Raw genomic sequence first — 6,639 nt, forward strand, 5'->3', positions numbered from 1 at the left:
TGCAGGGCTTGAACTCCTGACACTGAGATCAAGACCCAAGCTAAGATCAAGAGTGGGACACTTAGGGACACCTGAGTGGCTCAGTTAGTTAAGCATCTGCCTTTGGCTCAGGTCATGACCCCAGGGCCCTGGGATTGGGCCCCATGTCAGGCTCCCTGCTCAGCAGGAAACCTGCTTCTCCCTTTCCCCTGTGCTCCTGCTATCTCTCTGTCTCTCTGTCTCTCTCTCTCTCAAACAATTAAATAAAAATCTAAAAAAAAAAAAAAGAAAAAAGAAAAGGAGTTGGACACCTAATTGTCTTAACTGAATCACCCAGGCACCCCCCAGAGTGATCTTTTAAAACATACCACTCTTCTTAAAATCCTCATGATTCCCCAGAGCACGTAGAACAAAATTCAGACTCTTTACCATGTTAGTAAGCCTTTACCTGATCTTGTTCCTGTGACCTCCCACTTCATGTAACAGTTATCCATTGCTACATAACAAAACACCCCCAAACTTGGTGACTTAAAACAGTAATGCTTTATTATTTCTCACAATTCTGTAGGTTTCTCTGCCGGTCTCTCCTAAGACCACTCATACAGCTGCAGTCATCTTGACAGAGCAGTGGTGGACAGAGGGTCCAAATGCCTCATTTGCTTAACAGGCAGTTGGTGTTGGCTGTTGACTGGGCTCCTCAGTTCTTTTCTTTGTGGCCGCTTAGTGAGCTTCTCTGCAGCACAGAGAGGTTCCAAGAGAGTGATGGCAAAATCTCAAGGTTCCTTAAGGTCCCCGCTCTGGAATTTGTATGTTACATCTGTCATATGCTATTGATCAAAGCAAATCGGGGCACCTGGGTGACTCAGACATTTGAGCATCCACCTTGTGATTTTGCTCAGGTCATGATCTCATGGGTTGTGGGATCAAGCCCCACATCAGGCTCCACATTCTGCAGGGAGTCTGGTTGAGATTCTCTTTCCCTCTCATTCCACCCATATGTGCACTTGCGCTTTCTCTCAAATAAATCAATCTTAAAAAAAAAAAAAAGTTAAACATAACCTGAATAAGGCCCTTTGGGTTACATAATGACTAGGACTCTTATTTTCTCTGTTACTAATTATTATGAAAATGAGTTAAATCTCATTAGTAGTTCACTAAATCAGTAAGAAATATTCCATAAATGTTAGTAACTATTATCATTATAATTATTACTCTTTTTTTAAAAAGATGTATTTAGTTATTTTAGAAAGAGAGCATGAACACATGTAAGTGGTAGGGGACAGAGAGAGAGAGACGGAGAGAGACAGAGAATCCTCCGGCAGACTCCGAGCTCAACAGGAAGCCCAATGCAGGGCTTGATCTCAGAAGCCTGAGATCATGACCTGACTGGAAACCAAGAGTTGGCCGCTTAACCCACCGAGCAGCCCTGGTGACCCAACAAATATTACTCTTTAGCTCACAGTCTCTCTAGGTCCATTGACATGTCAGTGTTCCTCTATATTATGTGTCTTTTACTTCAAGCAAAGTGAGGGAATTCTTACATTTGAGTAATCCTTGATTGGGACAGCTTTTCTTGTTGGAGTCTTTTTAAAAGTTTCTAACAATCAATAAGCCAAACTCAAAATTTTCACAAGCAGACTGAAGACATATAGTTAAGTGTTTTTCCTGTCTGTCCTCTACAACCATGAGAGAAAGTTGTGGAAGAAAGGTTCCTTTTTGCAGAATCCCACGTGATATATGTGGAAGGTTGATAGAATTTTTAAAAAATCAACATTTTGCAATTCCTTACAAAAATTCAAGGCAAAGATCATTTGATACCATTAGATGAAGGGTTGCTGGGGGGAAGTTTACACAGGGGGGTTCAGGGGGTCCCCACCGCCGGATTTACTGATCCATCTCAGTGTCTGAATGAAGAGAGAGCTAACTGTTCATGCAGGTACTCCCAGTGAGAGGTGGGATGGAGTACACAACATCACTTCTGAAGCATCCTTGCCCACGTATTTAAACTGAATCACACTCGGGTTTTAAATCAGACTTCTAGTTTATAGGCAACCCAGGGGTAAGAGGGACAAGTTAGGGGGCACCTCAGGGAAGCTGTTGGCCATATGCAGAATGCCGACCACCAGACAACTGGAAAGTGATAAAGAGGGTGTGCTCAGGAGAAGACATGTAGGGTTTTCTTACAAAGTTAAACATACACATTCATTGTGACAAATTATTCTGCTCGGGGGTATTTACCCAAGAGAAATGAAAACACATGTCCACAAAAAGACTCATACAAAAATATTCATAGCAGCTTTTTCCCCAGGAACCCAGATTGGAAACTATCCCAATGTCCAGCAACAGGAATGTGCACAAGCAGATTGTGGTACATGCGGATGATGGAATATAACTCACAGTAAAAAAAAAAAAAAAATTCAACAGCAGGGATGAACCCCCAAAATATGCTGAGGACAAGTAGCTGCATACAACAAGGAACAGGCAAAACCCATCCATGGTGAGAGAAGTCAGAGCAGTGGCTGGGGGCGAAGGGATAGTTGTCTGTGAAGGCACAGGAGGAAAGTTTCTGAGGTGAGGGAAACATTCTCTATCATGATAAGGATGTAGGCTGCCAGGTGTATGCATTTATCCAGACTCTTTGAACTATGTGCTTAATACTTGTACATTTCCTTCTACATAAGGAGAAGTTAAGTAGGAGGGAACGAGGGAGGGAAATTGAGAGAGAGAAAGAAGAGAGGGACAAAGAGAGAGAGAGAGAGAACCAAACAAACGTGATGTGTGGACTTCTTAGATTCACAAACAACTGCAAAAAGTTTTATATTTAAGGAAAGTTGAATGTGGACTACATGAGCATGTCAATGACTCCAAGGGATTATGAATTTTTAGATGTAAAAATGGCAAGTGGTCATGTAAGAAAATGCCCAGTTTTCAGAAATGCATACTGAGGGACACCTGGGTGGCTCTGTCAGTTAGACGGCTGCCTTCAGCTCAGGTCATGATCCCAAGGTCCTGGGATTGAGTCCCGCATCAGACTCCCTGCTCAGTGGGGAGCCTGCTTCTCCCTCTGCCTGCTACTCCCCCTGCTTCTCCTCTCTCTCTTTCTCTCTGACAAATAAATAAAATCTTAGGGAAAGAAAAAGAAATGCATACTGAAATATTTATGGTAATGTAACATGATGTCGGGGCTATAATATCTAAGGGGGAAAAGCAACTATAAACATTTAATGGGTCATAAAAAGTGAGCATGACAAAATCATGACAGCTCTGGAACCTGGGTAGTGACTATATGGGGATTTACTATTCTATTTTTTGGTATATTTGAATTTTTTTGTAATAAAAAAATGGAATTGTTCTAAGTCAACAGAGAATATAATACCCACAATATAAAAGCCAGAAAGTATATGGAAGTTTTCAAAATTATATTCTCTTTCCTTATCAGACCAGAGATCAATTTTCCCTGTTTTCTGCCTTGGCAGATTTTTTGCTTTGATTAAAATTCACACCTTCCGAGATCACAATTATGAATGGATTATATTAATAACATTTATTTCATATTTAAATCAATAAATAGTTACTGAGAAATAACAGTAATGTGCTTTACAGAGAATGCTCCAAAAGCAGCACCTACGCCCCGTTATTCTCCTATCCAGGGAAGGAGTCACTTTGGGGAAGGAGTCTTCCTGCCTGGCAGAATCGCATCTTACCACCAGGAGGCGCATCCTCACCGAATTTGCTTTAGAAAAGATAACATCAAACCAACATTGTCTGAGGAGCTGGTTACCAGTCTCGGCGCGCCCACGACCAGAGTTTGTAATTGTTTAGGCATGTCTCTGGTGACCTCATCCCACTACACTTGAGTCTTTTTGAGGAAACAATTAGCCTGTTTGAACAGAACAGGTAAGGCAAATTAGTAACTGGAAAATTACTAAGTCGTTCTACAGGACGTGTTAGGACATCCTGTACTCCCTTGAGGCTGAGAGTTAGGGTGTGGACCCTGCTTCCTCATTTGATAGCTGGGAAAGGAGACAAGTCACCCCTCTCCCCACAGCGCAGCCCCTTCGTTGTCCTTGGGAGGCTGGGCAGTGAGAACAGAAGTGGAGCTGGCCTTGATGGACAGGAGCTTCACTGGGACAGACAAGCCTTCCTCCCCACCCCTCCCTGTCCCTGGCTCCTTTCCTCTCAGCTCTGAGGCCACCGAAACGCAGCCTTCAGAAACTCTGGGTGGGGAAGACCCCAGGCTGGCAACTGCCTGAAACTGCCGTGTGCTCTAGAAACCCTGGGAGCCGATTCTCCTGGACCTTGGTTCTGTGTGGCCATTTGCTGAGACACCAGTGGGTTCTAGGCCTCTTCACTTACATCTGGAATTTTAAAAAGAGACAAAAGTGAAATCCCAAACTCAGAGAAAAAGAGATGAGATTTGTGGTTAACCCAGGAAGGGGGCGTGGTGGTGGTCTTTGGAGAAGGTGGTCAAAAGACACAAACTTGCAGTCGTAAGATCAATAAGTACCAGGGATATAATGTGTGACTCCATGATTTTGGTAAACACTATTGTGTATGTTGGACAGTTGTTAAAAGTGTAAATCCTAAGTTCTCATCACTAGAAAAAACATTCAAACCTTTTTTTTTTTTTGCCTCTATATGAGATAATAAATTTAAACTAATTGTGGTGATCATTTCATAATATATGTAAGTCAACTCATTATGCTGTACATCTTTAACTTACTGCTGTGTCTTAAGTATATCTCAATAAAACGGAAAGAAAAGGAAGACCCAAGGAAGGTGGCACCAGAGTGAAGAAACTTCCTGAGGCCCCCAGATCACACCACAGAGGACAGAGGCAGCTGTCTTCTCTCCCTGTACCTGAAGCTGACCCTGGCCTGGGATCAAAGTTCAGAGGTCTGAAAGGTGAGAGAAACAGCCGAGAAGAGGGAGGGTATGAGGAGTGTAATAGAAAGAAATAATAACCAGTTTGCTCAGAGCTCAGAAGAGAGAAGACTCCCTTCTGCCCCCTACACCTCCCCCTTCCCTCCCCACCCCTCCCACCCCTCTCCACCCCCAGCCCCACCTCACCAAGGATCACTCCCCATCCTTCCCTGCCTCAGGCTTTTCCAGCAGCGCCATCATGAGGGGGCCTCCAGAGGAGAAGACCAACCTGTGTGAGAATCATATTCTGCTTACCATTCACATGTACATTCATGCATTCACTTAACAGCTAGCAATGGGGGTCATGCGAGGTGGAGGTGTTGGGGGTGTCTTTGAAGAGTCCAGACAGCTGTCCAGTGGGGGAGGCAGTCATAAGAAAATCATCATGATGCCGCCCAAGAACTTCAGGAGCTGCAAGCATAACATGGAGGATAAGAATCAGGACCTTTTGTGGATGGAAAGGAGGAAAGTGCCAAGTTTCAGGAAGGTTTATTGCAGAGGAGGTAAGCATTTGGAAATTCAATCAGCCAGTCTGCCAGTCAGCCAGGAAATCCTTTCTGAGTGCCTTCTGGGTGCCAGGCACAGGATCACATCAGTGAAGAAAACAGTCCAAAATCCCTGCCCTCATGGAGATGGCATTCTATTGGGGGGGGAGGGTGCAGTGGAGGTACAGACTGTAAATAATAAACATAAGAACAAGTAAATTCTAGAACAGTTAGAATGCTGTGGGGGAAATAGGACAGCTCATGTGGAGGTTAAAAGTCATGTTGAAGAAGTCAGGGAAGCCTCATTGAGGAGGTGACATTTGAGCAAGGACTTCTAGAAAGAGAAGGAATACACGGCCACTAGGGTGCCGGCCTGTGTGAGGGAGGGCAGGGAGGCCAGTGAGGCTGGAGCAAAGCAAGAGGCAAGGTCAAACTGCAGAGGCTTTGCAGGCAATCACGACAACTGTGGCTCTTAACCCTGAGAGAAATAGGTGACCATCGGAGCAGTGGTGTGCTGGCAGATTGGGTCTAAAAAAAAAAAAAGCCCTGTTCTGTAAGCACTTGCCAGTTCCTGTGGTGTAAATACTCCCACCATGGCCAATTCCAAGCTACCAACACAACACAACTGAGCAGGGAGGGAGGGCATAAGCAGGAATGCCTCTTGGTGACTGGGACAAGCCATTGCACCCACTCTTGCTTTGGGCAGTTTGAAGCAAAGGTGTGACATGATCTGACATGCATTTTTTTTTTTTATAATTTTATTTTTTATAAACATATATATATATATATATTTTTCCCCCAGGTGTACAGGTCTGTGAATCTCCACGTTTACAAACTTCACAGCACTCACCATAGCACATACCCTACCCAATGTCCATAACCCCCCCCCAACCCCCCTCTGCCCAGCAACCCTCAGTTTGTTTTGTGAGATTAAGAGTCACTTATGGTTTGTCTCCCTCCCAATCCCAACTTGTTTCATTTACTCTTCTCCTACCACATTAACCCCCCATGTTGCATCTCCTCTCCCTCATATCAGGGAGATCATATGATAGTTGTCTTTCTCTGATTGACTTATTTCGCTAAGCATGATACCCTCTAGTTCCATCCACGTTGTCGCAAATGGCAAGATTTCATTTCTTTTGATGGCTGCATAGTATTCCATTGTATATATATACCGCCTCTTCTTTATCCATTCGTCTGTTGATGGACATCTAGGTTCTTTCCATAGTTTGGCTATTGTAGACATTGCTGC

Source organism: Lontra canadensis, unplaced genomic scaffold (assembly GCF_010015895.1).
Source record: "Lontra canadensis isolate GAN:19392208 unplaced genomic scaffold, GSC_riverotter_1.0 scaffold61, whole genome shotgun sequence".
Lineage (NCBI taxonomy): Eukaryota > Metazoa > Chordata > Mammalia > Carnivora > Mustelidae > Lontra > Lontra canadensis.